We start from the raw sequence: 22378 nt of genomic DNA on the forward strand, positions 1-22378 counted from the left end.
GAGAATCCAGCATTCCCAGAGACTCCCTCAGGCAGCTGAAACTGTTCCTATTTACATGGCAATCTTCTGTGTATATGGCAAGACAGCCAGGAAATACAAAATGGAATAGAGTTTATGGTAAACTGAAAGAAACAGATCATGCATAATCAGCAGAAAATGTTTTGTGGAGTCTCATTTAATCCAGATGAAGAGACTTCCACCACCAGGTGATAAAGGACCATCAGACCCTATCCAAGAGATTAGATTCCTCAAATGAGCATTACTCAACACAACAGAAACTAGTTGATTACCTTTCCCATTCACTCTTTAAACAAACAGTTGTCTGTGTAACAATATTGAGAAAGTTATTTGGAGACAAGGGACTACATTGTCTTTTTCAAGGAAACATTATGGTCATCTCACAGAATTTGTCAACATGTTAAGCCTACTTCATTTGCATCTGTGTTGCTTCCTTAATGGTTTCCAAATTTAGGTTTCTGGCATAGTACCTAGAAATACTTTTTTATCAAAGTTGCAGTGAACTAAAAGACAGCAAATTATCAAAAGCCCAATTCAGGCTTCAGATCAATCCTAGAGACATCATTCCCAATTTACATATATGCTAGACCAGAAAAAGCCAGTAACACTGAGATTTTCATGTAATTTTGAAATAATGACACCAGATGGAAAAATAGAACTCCAGTCATTTCTCACACATTTTTTTCTGAAATAGCTGAAGTGAATTCACTGCAAATTCCTGCAAGTACTTTAAATTACTACCCAGACAGGATCAGAACAGTATTTCCCAAGTGAAGGTTGCACCTACCACTCGCATCACAGGTTCTCAGTCAGTCCAAGCATGATCAGCTTCACAACTCTGGCTTCTCAAAAAACCCAGCCATTACAGACAAGTTTGTTCTTAGTCTGAATATTTTCTCCATATACACTGTTAGGCAATTCCAACAGTTTTCCTATTCCTTAAAGATCAACCATGACTGCTTTGAATTGAGAGTGATGAGCAGCCGTAATCTCAAACACAGGTGACACCTTAGGAGCAGTGGGGAACCAGTGCTGATGTGCAAGCACAGTCACCACCCCAGAAGGTGTCAACTCCCACCCTCATTTCCTTCCCTACAAGCATAGTTTTATTTCACTTATCCAAGGCAGTAAAGGTTACTCTCCTGCTCTCTTACCTATGTTTGCTCACAAGAAGTCAATCTGGGGCACTTCTGCATTTACAGCACAGTTAATACATAGCCTGAAAAATAAATAGAAATAACCTTGGCAGAAATCACAGCTTGGAGAATCAACAGAAATACACATAATGGAAAGCTCTTTATTTAAAACTACTGTATGATGATACTTCTAATGATTGCAACTTGCCAATGTAACATTAAAGCCACTACCAGTTCCTGGGACAGTTAGCTGGATGTGCAAGGGAAGCTCCACCCAAACACACCCCCTGCTTCAAAGTATAACAAAAATGAATGAAATCTCAAAACTCATCACCTTTCGTCATCAATCTCTGTATCTAATCAATAACTTCACTACAACAGAATATCATCCATTCATGCTGAAGTCAGTGAGGATAATCTGGCCATGCTGGTTCTCCAAACTCAGTACTAGTGGCATTGTCCTCAGCCATCTGCAGGATATTATATTTTCTTTACAGTACAGTTGTTAGCTTTCCAGTACTGAAGCTACTGAAGCACTTTTCAGAATTAAACTAGTTTAATCTAAGTTTTCCTTTCCACATCACCAATAAGATTAATCACCTCAAATCTCAAATGCAGCTTCACTAACAGCAAAGGAAACTTTTGATGAGCAAGGTATGCTACATGAAGGACTTCTGAAAGTGGAATACTTATGCTAACCATGTGTCCTTTCACACAGAGTTTTTAAACTGTGGTACTGAACAGTGAAATAATAAAACAGTAACAAAAGTCACCACTATGAATCTATTTAGTGGAGCAGTATTTAATATTCTTGAAAAGCATTAAGTGTTAAAAAACTGTACTGCATAGTACCCATCAATTGTGTCTAGAAGCTGTAATCATACCTTACAATCTCAGTAGGACTGGTAATGTATGGACAGATAGCCACAGTCTCAAACAACACACAGAAATTTGCAAAATAATTTGATATGAAAACTCAGAAGTTATTAGACAACAAAGGTTTTAAGATACTTCAAAGTCTGACCGTTTGATTATATTAAGTATGTAAGCCTTCTTAAAAGGCAGCTGTAAGTTTTACTTTACATTTCTGTGCCTACTAACACTCAATTGCACCCAAAGTAAGATTTACATACTAATTACTTGCCTATGCCTGAATAGCAGGTATTTAAAAATCTATCACTGGATGGTAGAAAAAGCAATGAAGGGATAAAGAAGAAAAGGGAGGAAAAAATGTTGCTCTTCTGGGTCCTACTTATAGACTTGCAAGTGTTTTATTTTGGGCTCTGCTCAAGACTTTGTTAGAGGATTAGTGTTCAGAAATTGAATTACATTACTAAGGTTGACTTGCCTTTTCAGTACTGTCTGAAAAGGGATGGGTTGTTCTTTACAATGATATTCAGTGTTAAAAATTATCAATATCTCTGTTTCCCATAGTAATATTCAAATGGCAATATACTGACAAGTACTGAAATGTTTAAATTCCAAGTCATATTTCAAGGCCATTAGTTCAGTACCTTTCATCATTAACTATAAAAATAAATTAACATTAAAACTGAGGAGAATTACTGAAATTATGATCAAACACTTCCTAATTCCACTAATCTGAACTCTATTTTTGAAAAGGATCAAAAATTAAAGTAGTGCACTACCTCACCACCACTAGTGAATTATAAATTATTTCCCACGACCACAGATATTTATCTTTTACTAATAAAAGCAAATATTCAACTATTTTTAAATGTACTTGCAGAAACAGAAGCCTCACTCCATCCTCTCTACTATCCAGGATAATCCAGGCACTCAACTTCAGTGATCATTATTATTCTGCATCTTCAGAGAGATATGTTCTTGTACTATTTTGCAATTTTCATTCCAGTTTTCTGTCACAACTCAGATGTGTGCAGAATAATCACCGGAGCATAGATCAAGAAAGTGTCACAGAAAGGTCATTTTTACACTTGTGAGCAGCAAGTAAAGGAACAGATGAACAATCTTTAGGAGAAGAATCTTAAAAATCTTTTTTCCAAACTTAGTTCTTTACTAATTCAGACAATACTTCAGAGTTTTGAGCATCACTCACTAAAACTACAGCTTGAAGTTTTGTTTTAGTAAACAAGAAATCATAGTACTTATTTGTATGTAATTAACTAGGCTTCTTCTCTTTGCTCTGTTTCCCCTCACTTTATCTTCACATTTTCTTCTGGTTTCAGCACTTTCTTCCTCTTCCATTTCAATAAATATGTCTTTCTATTGACAGTCAAACAAGGAAGCTACCTATTAGTTTGCAATTTGAACTTTCCCATTTATAATAATTTTAAAAATCATATTTATTTACTTTAGCTTGCTGTCTTGAGTATGATTAGTAACTGTTGGGCTGTCTTTCAATACAATCTCAGTTAAACTAAGTGGGTAGGGGAATTCACAGGAATGTTTGACTCTTAGGACAGCTTTACCTCAGGAAAAAAACACACATAAATGTCTGGATAACATAACTAATGTTATCCAGAACAAAGACTAATCTTCCTACTAATGTGAACTTTGGCATTAGCCCTGGCAGCCACTTAACTTCCAACAGATTGTGATGCTGCAGATGTTCTCAGCAATAGTGGTTCTGCCACTGTATCTAAGGGATAGAATTGAGCCCTTGTAGAGAGCTATCAAGCCTCATAACTTTAGCCACTTTACTTTTTTTTAAGGTGCAAAAATCAACCAATTATTGACTGCAACTCTTATTTCATTTTCAGGTGTTTCTAGGTTTCTAGACATGGGGGGGTGGGGGGAAGCTACGACACATTATTCAAGTGAATGAGTTATTAAGATTTGTATATTCATATTTAATCCCATGATACCCTTTCAGATGTCTGATCCTGTCAATTCTGGATGTGATGAGAAACCTACTCCTGTATTTCAATGCCAAGAAGGTGAGAAGCTTGTGAACTACATAAAACTTGAGTAGTAAAAAGTACCAGCATAACTGGTAGAGTTGAGACCCCCAGAGAGCAACCAAAGGTCTTTTAAGACATGATTGTAAAAAATATTGTGGCTTCAAAACAATGGGTTAAAGGCTTTTCTTTCCTCACAAAACCAGTCTAGGTTTTAGAGGAAAATAATTCAAAGAAAAGACATTATCACTGTAACTTGAGACAGTGCATGAGCAGTAAAATCCAAAATATTCACTTACTTTAATTAAACACCTACATTCCTGTCAAGTAAGCTAATTAAAATTTACTAGACACCATTTTTCACTAAAATCTACACTACAGCTTTCCTGAAAAAGGCTACTTTATTGAAGCATTTAAGGTCTGTAATATTAAATATTTTCCATAATACTCTGCAGAGCAAAATTACACACTTTAAAGGACACAGATATTATTAATAAAATAAAACTATATGCAAATCCTGGGATATATCTGGGAAAACATGAAATTTAATTCAGAGAGATTCTTTATTCTTTTAACTACAAGGGAGAAACTATTGAGAAAGGAGTCTACTTTTCATTTCCAAATGAAAAACATGTTCAAATTAAAATTACTGGACTCAATATAAAGGCAAATGAGTTGAGTTAAAGAACTCATTATTTACAGGTCAACTACATGATCTGATGAACTACTCTGACTTCCACTGTAGAAATACAAAACCTCAGGTGAGTTCTAAGCAGACATATTCACTTTCATCTTAAACACTATTTCTCTGTATTATATTCCTGTCAGTGTATGAAATTTTGTGCCTTTTCACTGTTTTATTTATTCAGTCATTATCTCATTGCATTTTTATAGGCATAGACTTCTTTCTAAGGATTTTGGGTTGGAGTCATTAAACACAGTGTCTGCCCTCTGGTGGTCACACTCTTCTTCTATGTTCCAACATTTTTATTCCTTCTTAAGTTAAAAATGTACTTCATACAACTACCACCAACAAGGTCTAATAGACATTTAGCTTTTAGTCACCTTGGAGTGGCTTGCTTTCCAGTTAGTCAACTGTCTACATTTAAACTTTATCATGCAGAAATAGCTCACATGTAAGTTAAGACATTCCTTGTTTTGTCCCTGTCTAGAACCAAGTTTACATATCACTTTTTAATTACTCCAGCACCATAAAAGAAGAAAACCAGAACTGAAGTTTCAACTTACTTTGAGATTATAAGTTTGGTGTTGTCTGGGAAAGATGTTACACTTTGTAATACATTGAAATATTGGCTACTAGACTCCAAGGTCCATAAACACATTAAATGCTTCTGAGGGAAAACAGGGATATTTGAAAGACTATTTTCACATTGCAGGTGTCAGGGCTGCACTGTACAGAAATTTCTATAAAGACACAATCACTACAGCAGGCAAAAAGCACACCAAACTATACATAAGGTACAAACAGCTCCAGTATGAATGGTGAGTTCCTTCACAAGCCCAAAGGTGTCCCAAACACCCTTGTAGTACTACTTAGACTGAGTTGCAGCAATAGTGATAATTTTTATCTTCCCTTAGGCCCTAACCAAACCTAGACCAAGGAAATAATAATGACACCTGCAGCAGAAAGTAGCTTGGAGAACTCTGGATTGTCTGTAAGAGTCTCAAGAACATAACACAGAACCACAGAAACACCACAGTGGAAAAGGAGCTCAAGGACCTCTGGTTCAGCTTTTCTTGGCAAAAGCACAGTCTAGACAAGACGTCCCAAAAGTCTGTCCAGATGCATCTTAAAATTGTCCAGTGTTGGGGAACCAACTGCTTGCCTGGGGAGATTATTCCAATGGCTGATTGTTCTCATTGTAAAAAACTTCCTCCGTGGAGAGAACACAGCTCTTCACAGCAGCTGGACCAGAACACAAAACTCACAGCTCCAAGACTCAAGAATGCCTGGAGGCTTCAGGGTATTCGGCACTGCATGCAAAACCTACATTTTTGTTCTCTTCTCTTTCCATGAAGAGCTCTCTCTTGCAAACTTACTCAAATCTTGAACAGTTTTGAAAGGATGGGAAAGGAAAATCAATCTATTTTGCTTTTCTGAGCTTCAGTAGGAATTACCTAGTCAGAAGAGATGAAAAATCAGTAAAATGGCTAGCACAGCCTATCAACATCTCATCTCACCCAACGGGAAGACCGGGTTTTGATTTTTTTGTTGCCATGTAACAAATTCCACAAAATATACCAAATTCAGTTGATCTCACAATTTAAAAATTACTCCCATTTCAAAAGAGCACCAATAAAAGAGGATTTAACTTCTATTATTTATTTAGTTTTTCCAGAGACCACAGGACTGGTCTACAGGTGGTGGTGGGGCTGGGTGGAGGGACTCACAGCTTACTTAAAGAGGCAGTAACCAAGTCACTAAACCTGTTTATCACACCCAAAGAAGAGCTGTGGCCAAGCTTTTCTCTTCCTGTTATCACTTGAAAATTCTAAGAAGGAATGCACATCAAGTACCTCCTGCATTCTGATTGTCTTAGAGATATGAACAGCAGGAGGGTGGGAAACTACTTTTTTGTCCTTCTAAACTGGAGAAACAGCAAAGAGAACCATTGATCTTGTTACAAAGAGAAACTCGTGTACAAGCCTACTGATGAGCACCACTGAACTTTTAAACATTCTTGAAACGTGGTCTTTCTCAAGATTTGTTTTTCCTTGTCTTTTGAATTTTGTTGGTTTCCACTACCCTGGCAATGCTACAACACTCAGTGGGGAAGGCTCCCCGTGGCCAGCCCCTGTGCTCTGGTCAGTTAACTCCATGGAATTGTCCTCCACCACCACAACTTTTTGTTTCCTGACTCCAGGTCTGGTACTGAAAGGCTGACTGCTGCACTCACTGCTTACACACCACCTCTGCAAATACACAGACACACACAGAGCCCTACAGGGTTATGACATTGTAAAGGCAGTAAAGGTCATTGTAAAGGATTCCTCTACATGAGCCCTCAGAATCATGCTGGACAAACACAGCAGCACTGAAAACACAGAGAAAATAAAGTTTGAAGTCAGGGGCACAGATCAGAAAAAGACAATCTGACTCGTGTATAAACACTGTCATGTCCTCACTTAGGTAACAGTCTAAAGGAAAATGGTATGTTAATTTTTTGGTTGGCTGTCCAGAAAAACCTAATTAGTGGCCAAAGACTAACTCATGCTACCGGGAAGTTATGGATCAGCTTTTTTCCCCCCTCAAACAGTAACAATTACAAACTTTAAACCCAAGGAAATTAAAAGCCATGTATACTTTGTGATGCAGACAAAGTATAAGGGCAACTCAATTCCCATTGGGATGCATCCAAATTCAGCAGTCTTACATGAGTATTTACAGAATTTAGAGAGACAACATCTGTACCAATTCTGTCTGATGTAACTGACAATTTAGACAGCTAGTTCCTTTCTAATGAGGCTGTTTTTTAAAGTTATCACGTCCTCATAACTTGAACTAGCCTTTTTTTTCCTCTCTTGGCTATTTTTATGCATCTGAAATGCTCTGCATCAAATGCTGCTTTTTTATATAAAGTTTAGTTGCTTAAAGGAGAATGGGGGTACTGTGAGCTCTTACAGAAACATTTTATAATTCAAGCTGTTATGCTTCCATACTAAAAAGTTAACAAGGGGAAAGCTGTAACCACATTATGAATTGAGCCATTTCAAAACCAAAACAGTGTAGGAAAACAGTGTATTCACAAAATGAATGCTAAGATACATCCCAATTCATACAGCAAACAAAAAAAAAATTGAAAGCTTCTTAACAACAGTTAATAGAGGATCCAGATGAACATTTCTGCACTTATTCAACATCTACTAGAAGGGAGAAGCTAAAGATCAATCCAGAGGAGTATTTGCAATGCAATTAGGCTAGACAAGTAAGCCTGAATGTATGCCAGCTGCAGGGGTCTGCCCTTAATTCACACAATCAAATGTCTAGTGTGTCACACAGTGTCTAGCATCAGTATCTCCAGTATTAAAAGTCTCATCAGATATGCACTTGTTTACTGAGTGTCTAATCAGGGTCTGAACACATATCTAGCTGTACCTTCTAGCAGTCTATATGCCAGTCCATCACCATCTGTCAGTTAAAGCTCCCACAGACAGAAAAAAAATCAATTCTAACAAATGTGTTCGGTGCTCAAACTAAGCTATCATTCACATTTCAATATAAGACTTGAATTCCTTTTCAGTCTTCTTCAACTCTGACCCAGCTCTACCCCCTTCTTCACTGAAAAGGGCAAAGACAACAGCCCAGCAAGTGGGACAGGCAAAACAGACCTCCTTTGTTCACTTTTTCCCTTTCAGTTTTCTATTGAGGTAAATAACTGAAAGCTCAGCCAGCCTCCAGTAGCTCAGAAGAAAGCAAGATAGCTAGCTTGCAACTATCCTTTCCTGGTTAACAAACTGCAGGACAAAACTTACCGTGCATCATGTTAATCTTATTATTAGAGATTAACTCCTTACAAATTCCCTTAATATCACATTTATGAGACAGCATTCATAAATGCAGAAGTTGCAATGTCCTGAATACTAAATTGAACAGGCAATACACACACTTACCAATTTAAAATGCAACAAATTATCACTGCAGAGAAAGTATTTAAAAAATTCTGTTAATACTACCAGCCCACTCAGGAAGGCAAAATCAAATTCATTGCATATTGCCCAACACAATACCTCCTACATTATTCCCTCAGCTTTCATTACCAAGATATACTTTCCTCTGTATGCCTTCTCATTTTACCAACTCTGAACAGCACAATTTCACTGAACTATGTCAATATAATGGAAGTTAAGTAATCACAATTCAAGGTGATTTGAGACAGATTAATAAAACTACAGAATAACAGCAATTTCACTGGTGCAGTCAAAATAGATTTAATTTTAGGCAGATTCAGCTATTTGAGCTCAATCAAAATGCTCAAAAGATGCCAAACCCTTATTGTATTCAATATCATTTATGTCCAGATACCATGGCGAGTCATTTCGCTAAAGCAGGAAGAACAGGCAACATGCATTACCTGACTTGAAATCAGAATCCTCAAAATAAAATCTGACAATTCTAGAGATATCTCATTAACCCCAAGAAACTCTTAACTTGGTTACCTAAGCTTCTGCTACCACCTTTTTGGGCACCAAAGAGAAACACCACAGTGCAACAAGCTAGCAGGAGGTATCAGTATGCATCACTGGATTTATTTCATTTTCTTAAAATAAAGACCATTAAAAATAGCCAAATTTTCTTATTACAGCCTTTTTTTTGTCAAACAAGCTGTGGTATATGTGATAAATAATACACTTTCTCCAAGAAGATATGGAACAGCATCCAAGGCTCAGATTCTGGTGATCTCATTCACCTTGAACATTATTACTTTTGAATAATTCTGCTGAGGCCAGTAATACTAATGACAGAACTAAGATACTATTATGAGTATGATTAAGATACTATTATGAGTATGATTAGTGGATTTATCTGTGAGTGGTGAAGAAGGTTTTAGCTCCATCCTTAGCACCAGCTGGTGTACACTACTCCACCCTCCGACGTGGTGACACAACTGCACAGTTTGCCTTTAGCTACACTGCCTTTGCACAACCCAAAATGTGAATCCACTCAATGGATCCCAAGCTCTGTCACCACCAAGCAGCCTTCTGGGTTTGCTTCTTTACTTTCAGTATTCTCAGAATGTAACACTTTCCCAGTTCTATACTGATATAGTCTGACAGCTAATTTTAGACACACAAGAGAATTTCAAAGTACTTTGAAATTCAAATAAATAACTTTCACAGACTTCAGCATCACACTCATTAGGAGCTCTGGTCACTTGCATTGCAATTTCTATTCAAAACTAAACAAATGCCTGAGGTAGTCACACAAATGATAACATCAAACACATTAGACAAATATTAAAAAGGTGCTGCATCTGCAAGTCAGTTTTCTGATTTCTAGGTTCTTTGAGCTGTGTAACACTGAACTACCTTTCTCTTTCCAGCTGATATCTTTTGCCAAAGAACTGCAGCAAGACGGCCTCATGGCATATAAGCTGCTCTCAAACTCAAAAGACAGTCCAGATGCTTTCTGATGTCATATAGTGACCTGTTTTATGCACAGACCCATATAACTACTATCCATAAATTATCATATCTATTACAATAAATTATGGGAGATGTCAAAATTATTAATAGTGCACTTATTAGATACAATAAAGTTTTCAGGTTTCATCTACCTTTTCCACAATATACTTGAGAATCAAAATCAGACAGAGAAAGAAATGCATAAAGAACATTAGAAAAAAGAACCCAGGTGTTTGACACTGGCTTTTTCACTCAGTAGGAGGTTGTTTTGAATAAACACACAAAAGCTGGACCTTTAGGGATAAAAAACCATCATGTCATGATCTATAGGTTTCACTGCAGAGCTATATATCACATTTTCCATTGTTTTATCCAACTACACAGAGAGCTACGCAACAGCACTCTTTTCACAGAGTACTTGTCAATATGGAACAGGCTTATTGACTGGGCTGAAGCACACTATGATCTTAAATATTTAAACAGCTTGGCATTATTAATCAGGTACTGTTTACACTTAGACTCCAAAGCCTTGGTTTAAACACATTTCAGAGTTCAAAATTAACACATCTATGCTGAAGACCTCAGCGTCAGCTGAAGGTTTGGTTAATTATTAGTTTATAACCAAAGAGACAAGCGCACCCGGCACACAGACTTCACCACGATATTCTGCATTAATCGCCTTCAAGAAGCCAAAATAGGGAAAAACACGAAAATCCCGCAATTCAGACACACTGTAGCTATTTTATACCTAAATAAAATCGCAACTATGAGGAGCCGGGAAAGAAAAAAGAAAAGTACGGGCGATAAATAAAGGCGCAAGAGCCGAAAGGCGGACGGCGGCAGTTCAGCACCGACAGCTCCTTCCCCCGCACACGCCCGGCCCTCGCCCCCGCCGGGCCGCGCACGAAATGGCGACCGAGCCCGCCCGGGGATGGATGTGGGCGCGTCGCAGCCGCGGAGCGTCTCTGCCCGGCCCGCCGGGCCCTACCCGCCCGCCCCGGGAGGTGCCACCGGCCGCCGCCGCAACAAAGCCCCGCAGCGGCCGCCGCGGCACCGGGCGGGCTCAGCCGCTGCCTCCTCGCCCGCCCCCTCGGAGGAGCCCCGGCACCCACGGAGGGCGGGCGGCCTCTCGCCGTCGAGCCGGCGGTGCGGGGAGATGGATGTGACACCGGCGTTGCGGGGGGATGTGACACCGGCGGTGCGGGGGGGATAGATGTGACACCGGCGGTGCGGGGGGGATGGATGTGACACCGGCGGTGCGGGGGGGATGGATGTGACACCGGCGGTGCGGGGGGGATGGATGTGACACCGGCGGTGCGGGGCGGATAGATGTGACACCGGCGGTGCGGGGCGGATAGATGTGACACCGGCGGTGCCGGGCGGATGGATGTGACACCGGCGGTGCCGGGCGGATGGATGTGACACCGGCGCGACAGCGGGCGCGGCAGCTCACTGTGCGTGATGCGCGGCGCGGTGACAGAGACGGCCAGGTCGGTACTCACGGGAAGGTGCGGCTCCTCTGCCCAGGGAGAAGAGGGTCAAGGGGTACTCGCGCTCCTCCTCCTGCTCCCGCTGCTGCCCGCTCGGCAGCCTGGCGAGATGAGCCGCGGCGGGCGCGCTCCCGCGCTGTCCCCTCCCCTCCCCTCTCCGCCCCCGCCCCCGCCGCGCCGCGGGGAAGGCGCGCTCCCGCGGAGGGTGGGGGGGGCCGGGGCGGGGAGGGCGCGCGCGTCTGCGCGAGTCGCACCGGAGCGGGCGCGCGCGCGGCGCGGGGGCCGGGGCGGGGCGCGGGTCCCTCGCACCTGAGGGGGCGCGGGGCGCGTCCATCTTGGGCATCCCTTCCTCCTCCTTCTTTCGCTCCCTGCCGCCGCCACCTCGGTTAAAAGCGGGGTGGAATCGCCATGGTAGCACCGCTCAAGGGCTCCCGGACCGAGCCGGCCCTGAGCCTCCCCAGCAGCGCCCGTGCTCGGCAGGCCCCCGGGCCCCGCCTGTGCCTCCCCCGGCCGGGGACAGCCGAGCGCTCCCCGCGGCACCCCTGGAGCTGCCCCCCCCCCCGGCAAGGGCGGTGTTTTAAATAGCCGCATTATTTTAGCCCGGCAGTGCCCCTCTAAATAGATGGTTTCAGCGAGTTCCCAAACTGGAGACAAGGATATTAGTTTACACTCGAGAATTGTCCTGTTGAACTCGTTAAATTTGCAGTTCACAAGTTCAGGAGGGCGGGCGCTTGGATGCGATCACTGAAAGGGAAGCTTTGCGTGACACCATTTGGCGAAGAGTCGGGAACGGGGCTTATTCCAAGTAAACCTTTCTGCTGAGCACACAGAGCTCTCCTTCCCTTTCACGTCGGTTCATTTAATGAACGACATCAGAAATTATTTTAATTTTGAATCTTTCATGGGCTGTGCTCAGTATTGCTCAAAATTAATCCAACTATACCTTTAACATAGCAAATGTGATTAACTGCTGCTGCTGAATTTGCCTTTGGATCAGCCGCTGTAGGAATAGCCTTTGTGCATTGCAAGGTGGCAACTTTTGCAGTGGTTAACCATTATATATTTCAGGGAAGAGCTCTCAAGCTGAACTCTACAGTGATAACTTAATAGTGCAAAATGCAATGCCTAAGATGAGCAAATAGCCCTTACTCTGCATCTCTGCACAAACCACATTATGACTCTGGCAAGTTAAATCTGAACATCTGACTTTCTGAAAACAACGCTTGAGATGAATAACAGATTCTGTAAATGATATAGCACATGAATATTAATATCCAAGGGTTAAACAATAAGTCAGACATTACTTCTTCAGACTTTGGAGATATTCAGACTCCTATCAATCTGAGGCCAGGATATTAATGTCTGAGACCAGAATATGCAAAGAAGATTAGCTGAATGTGAAGAAAAACCATTTTATATAGAGAGATGAGTTCCAATGTTCTTTAATTTGTTTGCTAACATTTTCTTCTTCACTATACAACCCCCATGTTTCCAGCTGATTTATTTAACTACAAAAACACTACAGTCTAAGTAAAGGTACATAAATGTATCTACAGATGGCCTTAAAATGCTAGGATAATGCCTGACTTTTCTTCCACGATATTGCCTTCCATCAGGAGATTGTGTAGCCACTCCTGGCTTTGTGAAAATATAGGTATGAAATGCAGAGAGAAAGCTGAGAAATTATCTGTCTGTTTGCATCCCTGATGGATTTCATAGGCAACATGGTGAGCCAAACCTTCAGGAGGTTGACTGCAGAACTGCAGGACACTCGAGAAGAAAGATCTGGGTTGAAAGTTTTCCTTTCTTGAAATGTAGGATCAAAGATCTGGTTAGTATTTGGGTGGCCAGCCTACAATTCTTTATAGGCACAAACCAGTGGGCTGTGGCAAACAACTTGGTGGAAATTTGACCACAAGACCTATGTAAATGAAGAGATTTTACTGTTGCAGGGAGGGCGTAAAAAACAACTTGACACTGATATAATAAACAGCTCTGCTGATGTATGGTAAAGCTGTAGTGTTGCAGCTGGTATGATTACACCATTGTGATTCCCCTCAGAATTTTAAATCTGTATTTTTTTATATTACATAGATAGACAGATATACACATTCAATAGCACAAAGTAGATCTTTCGAAATTGTGACATAATTTTTAGTAAACAAGTAAATTCAAAGGTTTATACAGCTAGGAGCTACTGGTGGTGGCTTCTGCTAGTCTGGATGACTGCTACCCCTACTGACAGTAGGATGCTGGCACCAAGTAAAAAGAAGCAGGTGAGCTTGGTGCTATAGAAAACAACGGCCATTATGATAAGCAGTTTTGTGGCTGAAGGAATATTAGCTTTCAGAGCTCTCTGCTGCCTTGCATCTTTTCAGTCATAGTCATCATATTACTTTTTGTAGCCTTTTTTCTCTCACTTTGTCTTCTGCAATTCTATCCATGGATGGGCAGTTCCAAGCATACTCCTAGTCTTCATTTTCCTTTTTTACCGACCTTGGTTTAATTAGCTATCATCTCCTGCTTTCTTCTGTACTGATCTGTTGGAGTTTTTGTAGTCTTTGTTTAGGGAAGCACTGATCAGGTACACAACACATTTATTTGAAATACAAAATTGATTCAGGATCGCAGTATTGTGAAAAAGGAAAAAAATTAAAAACTTGTCTGTGATGGGTATCAGTTGTGATCTGGATCTTGAAGAGTGTTTTTAGGAAGAGGTTACAAATAAAATACTCAGAGAAATGATACTTTGGTAAAGGCTAGTGTCATTGTAAGGGACCCCTGGCTGGGTGATAAGTTGCATAGACTCCATGTATTTAGAGAAGGATCAATAATCTTTATTAAGAAACCTATACTTTGATACCCCAGCTTGCTACAGGTGGACCTAATTGGTATTCCAATCTAAACACTATCACCATTGGCTAATTAAGAAACCACCCTTGGGTAAACAAATCTCCATAACACATTCCACATGTTCACAATACCAGGTGTAGCAAGTTAAGATAAGAATTGTTTCTCATTCTTTTTCCTGATCTTCTCACAGCCTTTCCCCAGAATAATGCATGGGAAAGTTGTGTTTCTCTCTGTGGGCAGAGAGCTGCTGTCACAGGCTAGTGTTAGCTGAAAATAATTCTTTGACATTTTCTTCCTAAAGCAGACATTTAAAAGGGATGTGGAAAGACATGTTGGGTTGTCCATCTCACCTAACTTTAGACGTCTACTATGTGAATGTCTGCATCTGAGCTAGTCAGTCTCTCCTCTGAGCATAAAGGGAACCAGAAATAAGCACTTCTAGTGTATGATTCATCTAACCTATTTTAGATGTCTACATTAGAATAAGCCATGTTGCATCCTAGAAATGCCTATTTCTCTCCGTTGGCTGTAACAGGACCAGCGGGTGTCTCATTTAGCTGTAAATGTCTACATTGTAAGAATCTGCATGCACTCAGCTGAATGCCATCCATGTGATTTTAACATGAGTTATCCCACTGTCCCACTGTTCCACTTGTTTTGAGGCTGTACAATGGTGAATGGAGCATGGTGTAGCCTGCAAAGTACTTTACAAAGTAAAAGAGTGAGATATACTCCACTGAATGTATTTAAAGCCAATAAAGTTTAGACTAATCATATTCAGTAGATTTTGGGGGCCCCAATCAAACACTGAACAACTTTTGAGATTAATTTAAATCTAATTTATTTATGGGGACTTCATATTTCTTTTCGAGGTTTTTTTGATACTATAGTGGTAAAGTAAATGCACTTAACTGCTGGACTAATACTCTTCAGAAGCTAGTATTTATTTACTACAGCAGCATAAAATTAGAATATTTCTAAGTAGAAAAGAGACCAAAGACAAGCTCAAAAGCTTAAGTGATAATGTCTAATGTTAAAAGCAGCACTTTTTGGTAACAGTAACAAATCAACTTTCACAGAGCACCAGGCAGAGGATGTGTTTTGATGTAAAATATGTTGAGAACTAGGGTAGCAAGAGGATTGTACAGCAAAGGCATTGCACAGAAGTGTTGTGATGTGCTGTCAACAACTGAAAAATAATTTAAAGCTTCAGAGCTATTCTCTCAACAGACAATTTGTGACTAGAGTTAGGTCCTTCCATGTCCAATTCATAAGCTGTCACCTAGGTTTCCCTTACAAGAAATCAGAGCTCTCCTGGAAGCCAAGAAGGCTAACAGGCTAAGCCAAGAGCCAGTTGGAGACAGCCACATAGAAATGCCATGGTTTGAATCATGCCTATGTAGGACTTATTCTATTCAAAGCTGGTGGCAAATACTGCCAGGGATTCACAGGGCAAAAACTTCCTTCAGGAATTAGATGCTTGAATGAAAAATGAAAGGACATGATCCTGTTCTTTGAGAAGTAGGTGGAGAGGAGGAACTGTCGATGCTGTCACCTACCACATCTTTCATTAGCTTGATCATTAGAGTGCTGATAAAGAAAGCAGGGACTGGGCTAAGTTGTTAAGCTCTTTCACTTAATGAGCTTCAACTTCTCAGGCCACAAACTTTACAAAACATCTGAGGATGAAGGTAGAGTTTTCAATCCACCCTTACAGGATAGCTAAACACTGAGAAAAAGTAAGATTACACACATAAAATACATATCATGCAAGCAAGAAAAGTGTAATTGATGTATTTGGCTATTTAGGGGGAAACTTGAGTTTTAACCCTATGTCTCAACATATTTTACTGCTTTTTTTTTTTTTGGTGTCTTTTTTGTTGTTGATGCTGTGTTAGATTTTTAAGTGGCCTCAGTTGTCCCCAATAGCTTGTGTGTCTAGCTTGTTCCTTGACTAATGATTAGAGCATTCTCTCTTGTGCCTATGAGTATTTAATAATTCCATGGAAAGTGAAGTACCTTCAGAAGTAGAGATGAGAACATAATTTTATTTAGGAATACTCAATTTCTTAGCTGCTAGTTAGCAAAGGCTGGGAAAAAAAGAGTTAAGCATATGTCAAACACCCTGAACAATTCTAATTGCAGGAAGACAGTTCCAGCAGCTTGGTTTTGTGTCAAGTTTAATTGATCAGGTGGATGTGCTCTGAGAATGATTAAGAAATCAAAATTTTCAGGTAAAATGGAGAGATGAACTTTTTACAACATTTGCAGATACCATCATATGCAGACAACACTAGTTTTGTCCTTGCTCAAGAGGTGATTTCAAGGGATATAAAGGACCATTGGAATGTTTCAGAAACTTGAGAGAGAAAGGATTATAAAATTTGCATTTAATACAAATTTTCTGTCATATTACAGAAACTACATCTTTTTTGACAGCTGTGTTCAACATGGTGAAATGGCTAAAGTCAATGGAAACTTGATATTAATTTCAACAGGACCTGTGTTTTATCTGATATGTAAATAAAGGAAGGAAGTCCTTCACACTCAGTGGGATTAAACTGTCTGCAAACACCAAACACTTTCTGTATGTATAATTAGACTTCACATTTTTCCATTAGAAGAGGTTGACTGAGACAGTTAAAAATCTCTCAGAAGCATAACTCAAGGTTCAAGGTTCTTGAAAAACTACTCCACAAAGATCAAAAGTCTACAGACACAGGCAATTTGTCCAAAGGACTTCTAAAGTGATGATTACTAAGCAGCTCCATTTTCAAAAGCAGGAGCCTAAAGTCAAGCTTGATGTTATGATTTAACCTGTTTCATCCTTCAGCAAAGTGTCTCACATGTTAAGAGACTTTGCCTTCGGTGGAGTGTTTTCCATTACGGAAATGTTCCAGGAAGAAATGCCAAGATTCTGGAAATGCCTAATAATAGCTATTAGAGCTATAACTCTTGCTTTAGTGAAACTTTATTCCTATCCACCAAGTATTAATGCATTTCTTTATTGTGCATATCTGTAATGTGAATGAACTTAATGATTTTCACACACACTCACAAAAACTGAGCATGTATTGAAGTCTTTTATGATAACAGAGAAAAAGAGAAAAGCTGGTGAAAAAGTAAGGGCTGGTCCTTTTTCCAATACATGAATATAAATTTTGATCACATGTATAAGCCTTAGAAAAAAGGTAAGGTTTTGCCTGGGAAACTGAGAACACAGAGAGGGAAAACTTTGTGAAAATTCTGTCAATTAAGTCCTTTTGAAGTTATCCTTTAGTCTTGAACTACAAAAATACCCAAAGGACTTTAGTAGCTCAGGATACACCTTTTCTTTAAATCTGCTGTAGCTTCTGAATGAAATTAGTTTTAAATTACAAACAAACCATTGCCCTAATGGCTTATGCTTGGATTTCTTTAGCAGTGAGAAAATCTCTGGATACATTGACCGGCTCTACAGCAGAGGGATGTCAGGTCATGGTCCTTGTAGCGTTCTGAAGCAGACAACAGTGAACAGTCAGCTTTTTTTTTTTTTTTTTTGCATAATCAAACATATTCCAAGATTTTCTTGGTCACCATATTAGGATAAAAATATATTTTTAAAGGTACAGAAAACTAGCATTATTTCAAATGAAAGGTTTCACTCTTCATGGTTTTATTTATGATTGTTCAAAATACCACAGAAAAACCCTGATTTCTGACTCTGAAATTGTGCAATTCACATTGACAAAACACCCAAGGAAGGAGGAAAAGCAATCCTTGTGCAGCCCATCCCCTCAGTTACAGTGAGTACTGTTGTGTGGTGTGCAAGTATTCTCAGCTTTAAATGGCACTGAGATTAGTTAATAATTCCTAGGGTCTGTCATAGTTCAGGCACAAAATGATATTTAGAAGATGTGATTGATGATCACTGGAACAGCCAACCAATAGCTCTTCTGAAACCAGGAAGAGGAGCTGAGATCCCATGGGAATGTTCTAGTTGTATGGACCTCTCGGTATGAACTGGGAATTTAGAAGAGTTCTAGAAATCTGCCTCAGATGAGTGAAATACTTTAAATTACTCAGGAAAAATATTGCTGAAAATGGTAATTAGGGAACATAAGAAATGAATTAAACCCAATGCATTTGTGCATCACAAGAAATGTAATGACACACATTTAACAAAATAAAGGAATTTTAAGATTTTGAAATGCTGAGATTTTCCAAATGCTGTCAGGTGCGTTACTGCTAGACATAATTTCCACATGCTTTTGAGGTTAACTTGAGGTGCAACAAATTTGCAAAATTCCTGTTTCATGTGCAGTGAGAGCATCAACATAAACAGAAGGAATACCTTTCTTCTATCTCCTCATTCCTAACAGAAAATTGCTCTGATACATAAAATGCAAGTATAACTATTTACTTTTACTATTCTGTCTCTAGCAGATGGGCTTCTGCTTGTGTTTTTGTATTTTGTTTAATCATTTCCAATTCATGGTTTACTGGCATAGCATTCCCCAGTACAGCACCAAATGCTTCATTATGTCTTCTTCTGCTTGATCCCCCTAACCCTTTGCCCTTTGCCACATAGTCCGAGCTTTGTTATTTTTCCATTCTTTACTGGTAAGAGTGTATCATTTTCCTCTCACAAAGTAGACGAAAGTTACACAGTTTCTAAGAACCTGGAAAAAGAGAAATTACTCTTCTCTGTCTCACTATTTACACTTTACTGGAAGAGCTATTATCACATACAGCAATTATCACAAAGTTTGGGTATCTACCATTTCTGTGCTGTGTGTCACTCAAATACACAACACCCTGTAATTATAATGTATCCCGGTGTTCACTCAAGTGAGCCCCTTTTCCAATTTGTGTTCTAAGATAGACAGTCTTTCATTCTGTAAATACCCTTGCTCCTTCCAAAGTGCTCAGGCAGGGCTCACATTTTGAGAATTATCACTTGCCTCTTCCAGTGCCAGAACCTGCTTCCCTGCTTGCTGTGATGCTGACTGCTACAGGAATTCAGCAGCTTCCTCAGCTCAGGAGTTCCTTTGAGTATTTTGAAAACTTTCAGAAGCAAATTAGTGTAGCTACCAGCTATATGGTCTCAAATCAGATGGCTGAAGTGACCACAGAGCACAGACTGTGTAATAATCCATCATTCACCAAGAGTTGTGAAAAAAGGTTTTCCTGGTTTACTCAAACTAATACCAACTAGTTTTTTTTTATTTTTTTCCTTGCCAAACAGCTGGGGGAGGGGATTGTCCCACTCTGCTCTGTGCCTGCAGCCTCAGCTCAGGCACTGTGTGCACTTTTGGGCACCACGATATAAGAAATATATTAAGTTGTTTGAGAGGATCCAAAGAAGGGCAGCAGAGATGGGGAACAGTCTAGAGGGGAATAGGGGAGGCCTCATAGCAACTTACTGCTTCATCATGAGGGGAAGAGGAGGGACATGTGCTGATCTCTTCTCTCTGGTGATCAGCCATAGAACCCGAGGGAATGGCATGAATGATTAGACTGGATATCAGGAAAAGGTTTCTCACCCAGAGGGTGGCTGGGCACTGGAACAGGCTCCCCAGGGAAATGGTCACAGCACCAGCCTGACAGAGCTCAAGAAGAGTTTGGACAACACTCTCAGGCACATGGTGTGACTCTTGGGGCTGTCCTGTGCAGGGCTCAGAGTTAAACTTCATGATTCTCCTGGGGCCTTACTGACTCAGCATAGTCTATGATTCTCTGATTACTTTAATAATAAAGGCAGAGTGGAAGCAAGCCTAAAAATGAAAAATGTTGCAGTTTTGTTGCTCCTTGGTGCTGAAAGTCCCAACTGGTGATGAGCAAGGTGGTCCGTAGGCTGGCACTGGCTCTCACACATGTAGCTGGCAGACTCTGATGACTCACCAAGAGGCAATGTGGGTCAACCAACCTTAGGATCTTGGGAACTGAATCTGTGATTTTTAAATCTATGTATGATCTTCTGTCACTGTAGCTATGTGATAATGATTTTCTCATTTCTTGTATCATCTGTTGTTCTAAGAAACATTTGTGCTCTGCTCAAAGGTTTAGAAATGCTATAACGCTGACATTTTGAACTATTGCCTTTTTTTTTCCTGTAACACTTTTATCATTTTATGTTCTATGGCAGAAATTCAAGAATTAACATGAAGAGAGCTATCTTAGGCAAGCCCACTCTTTTCCAGAAATAAACAGAGGAAAAGATGAGCACAGAGGTTGTTCTATAAACCATTTACAATTGTTTATAACATCAGCATTGGGGTTCAAAATTAGGCATGTGATCTTTAAAGACAGTACTTTACATCACAGCATTAGAAGTAGAAGGGTGTCAGAAGTCAGACAAGTTCCACAGGGCAGAGCTAAAAAATATCAGTTCTTCAGAATGGTGAACAATGATATAGAAAAAAATTGATCTATTTTGAGAAAGAAAAAGGGAACATCTTGAAACAGTACTCAGGTCGAAATTCCTACAGAAATGCTATCATACCATTTGTCCCTAGGGGAGTAAATCCAGACTTGGATTCACAACAACTATTGTTCTAGATCTTGAAAGCAAGATGAGAGTAAGGCAGGATGGCTTCTCTGAGTGAAACTTTAAATCCTAGACATCTTCACCATGATGAGGAAGGGTAGATGCAGTTGAGTGCACAGCTGACTACTTGCCACCATCTTCCATGACATCTTGTTTTAGTAATGAGACATATGCTTAGAGATGAGAGAAGACACAGAGCTCTAGCATATATACCTGGATGAAGATGTAAAACACTGACATTGAGCCTTCTATGATCTGATGATTTGTTGACCTTCACAGCAGTGACTACAGAGCAGAGGTTAATGCTAAAATACAGGCTAGCTGTAGCAGTTATTGTTTAAGCAAAAGGAAGGCTGCAGCACTATATCTCTATACAGCTATTTGAGCATGTCTGCATCAGATTAGAAAATTAACTGCATTCAATCATTTTCTAATCTGTTGTTTACTGTTGTGGAGAAAGGGTTTATGAGATTCAATGTGTTTGTTTTTACAAATACAGTCTGACAAGGTGACTTACCTTCTGAAGAAGCTCTTTATTCTTATTTCTTTTTAGGTAACTAGGGAAGAAAAGCTGTCCAGAAACTGTCATAAAAAAGTACATATTTCTGAGCACCTAATTAGAACTTTTCTACTTTGAACAGGCTTTGGCTCTGCTTTGTGCAGTTTCATATTCCTTCATTATCTTCCCTTAGAATGCCTCTGGCTGCATCCCTAATGCTTCCAGGCTGTGGAGAAAGACTCAGCTGTTGTCCAGAGGATCCATGTTCCTCAAGGAACATGACTTCCACCATTGCGGTCAGAACACCTCCTTGTGCCCTGCAGTGATTTGGGGCTGCCAGCACATACTCCATGCCCCCTCCATGAGGTGTGCTTTCAAAGAGTCACAGACAGCACTTCTCTGAAAAAGCATGGCAGCACAGGCACATATTGGGACCGAGTAGGTTTCACCACCACCACCAGCAGAGTGCCCTTTCACAAAACAGAGAAATAAATCTGAAGTAGCAGCCTCCCTATCCCCATGTCACCCCATGGTGACAACCAAAGTAATCCTAGTGGTTTGTAGGGTTAGCAGAGCAGCACCTATGCTGATCCTTTGGGGTTGTTCAGGAAACACACTCCTTTCCACACACATCTGACAACCTGGTCTAACAGCCCTTAGCCCAGCACTGAATCTGGCTTGGAAACTTGTTGGCTTGTGTTGTCTCATTGTACAGTAGATTTCTCTGGGACAGAAGCTGGCATGGGAGTCTACTTTTGAGGAACTGTCACAGGCAGAAAGGAAAAGGCTTGTCACCATCTTCCTGCTAAGAATAGCTGCTTATTTTA

At 40.1% G+C, this 22378-nt stretch overlaps 1 protein-coding gene across 18 annotated transcripts in view; it reads right to left on the reverse strand.

Annotated features, from left to right (window-relative positions):
• NRCAM (neuronal cell adhesion molecule) overlaps window positions 1–11786 on the reverse strand; it is a 146499-nt gene extending 134713 nt beyond the window's left edge. For 17 of the 18 annotated variants that reach the window (XM_066550419.1, XM_066550426.1, XM_066550436.1 and 14 more), the window contains exon 1: window positions 11683–11786. The gene's annotated coding sequence lies outside the window, so the exon portion shown is untranslated. Of the gene's footprint in view, window positions 1–1172; window positions 1191–11682 lie in introns of those variants that run through there. The other variant, XM_066550418.1, reaches the window with a different exon arrangement.
• Window positions 11787–22378: the final 10592 nt, after the last annotated feature.

This window comes from Molothrus aeneus, chromosome 5 (assembly GCF_037042795.1).
Source record: "Molothrus aeneus isolate 106 chromosome 5, BPBGC_Maene_1.0, whole genome shotgun sequence".
Classification (NCBI taxonomy): Eukaryota; Metazoa; Chordata; class Aves; order Passeriformes; family Icteridae; genus Molothrus; species Molothrus aeneus.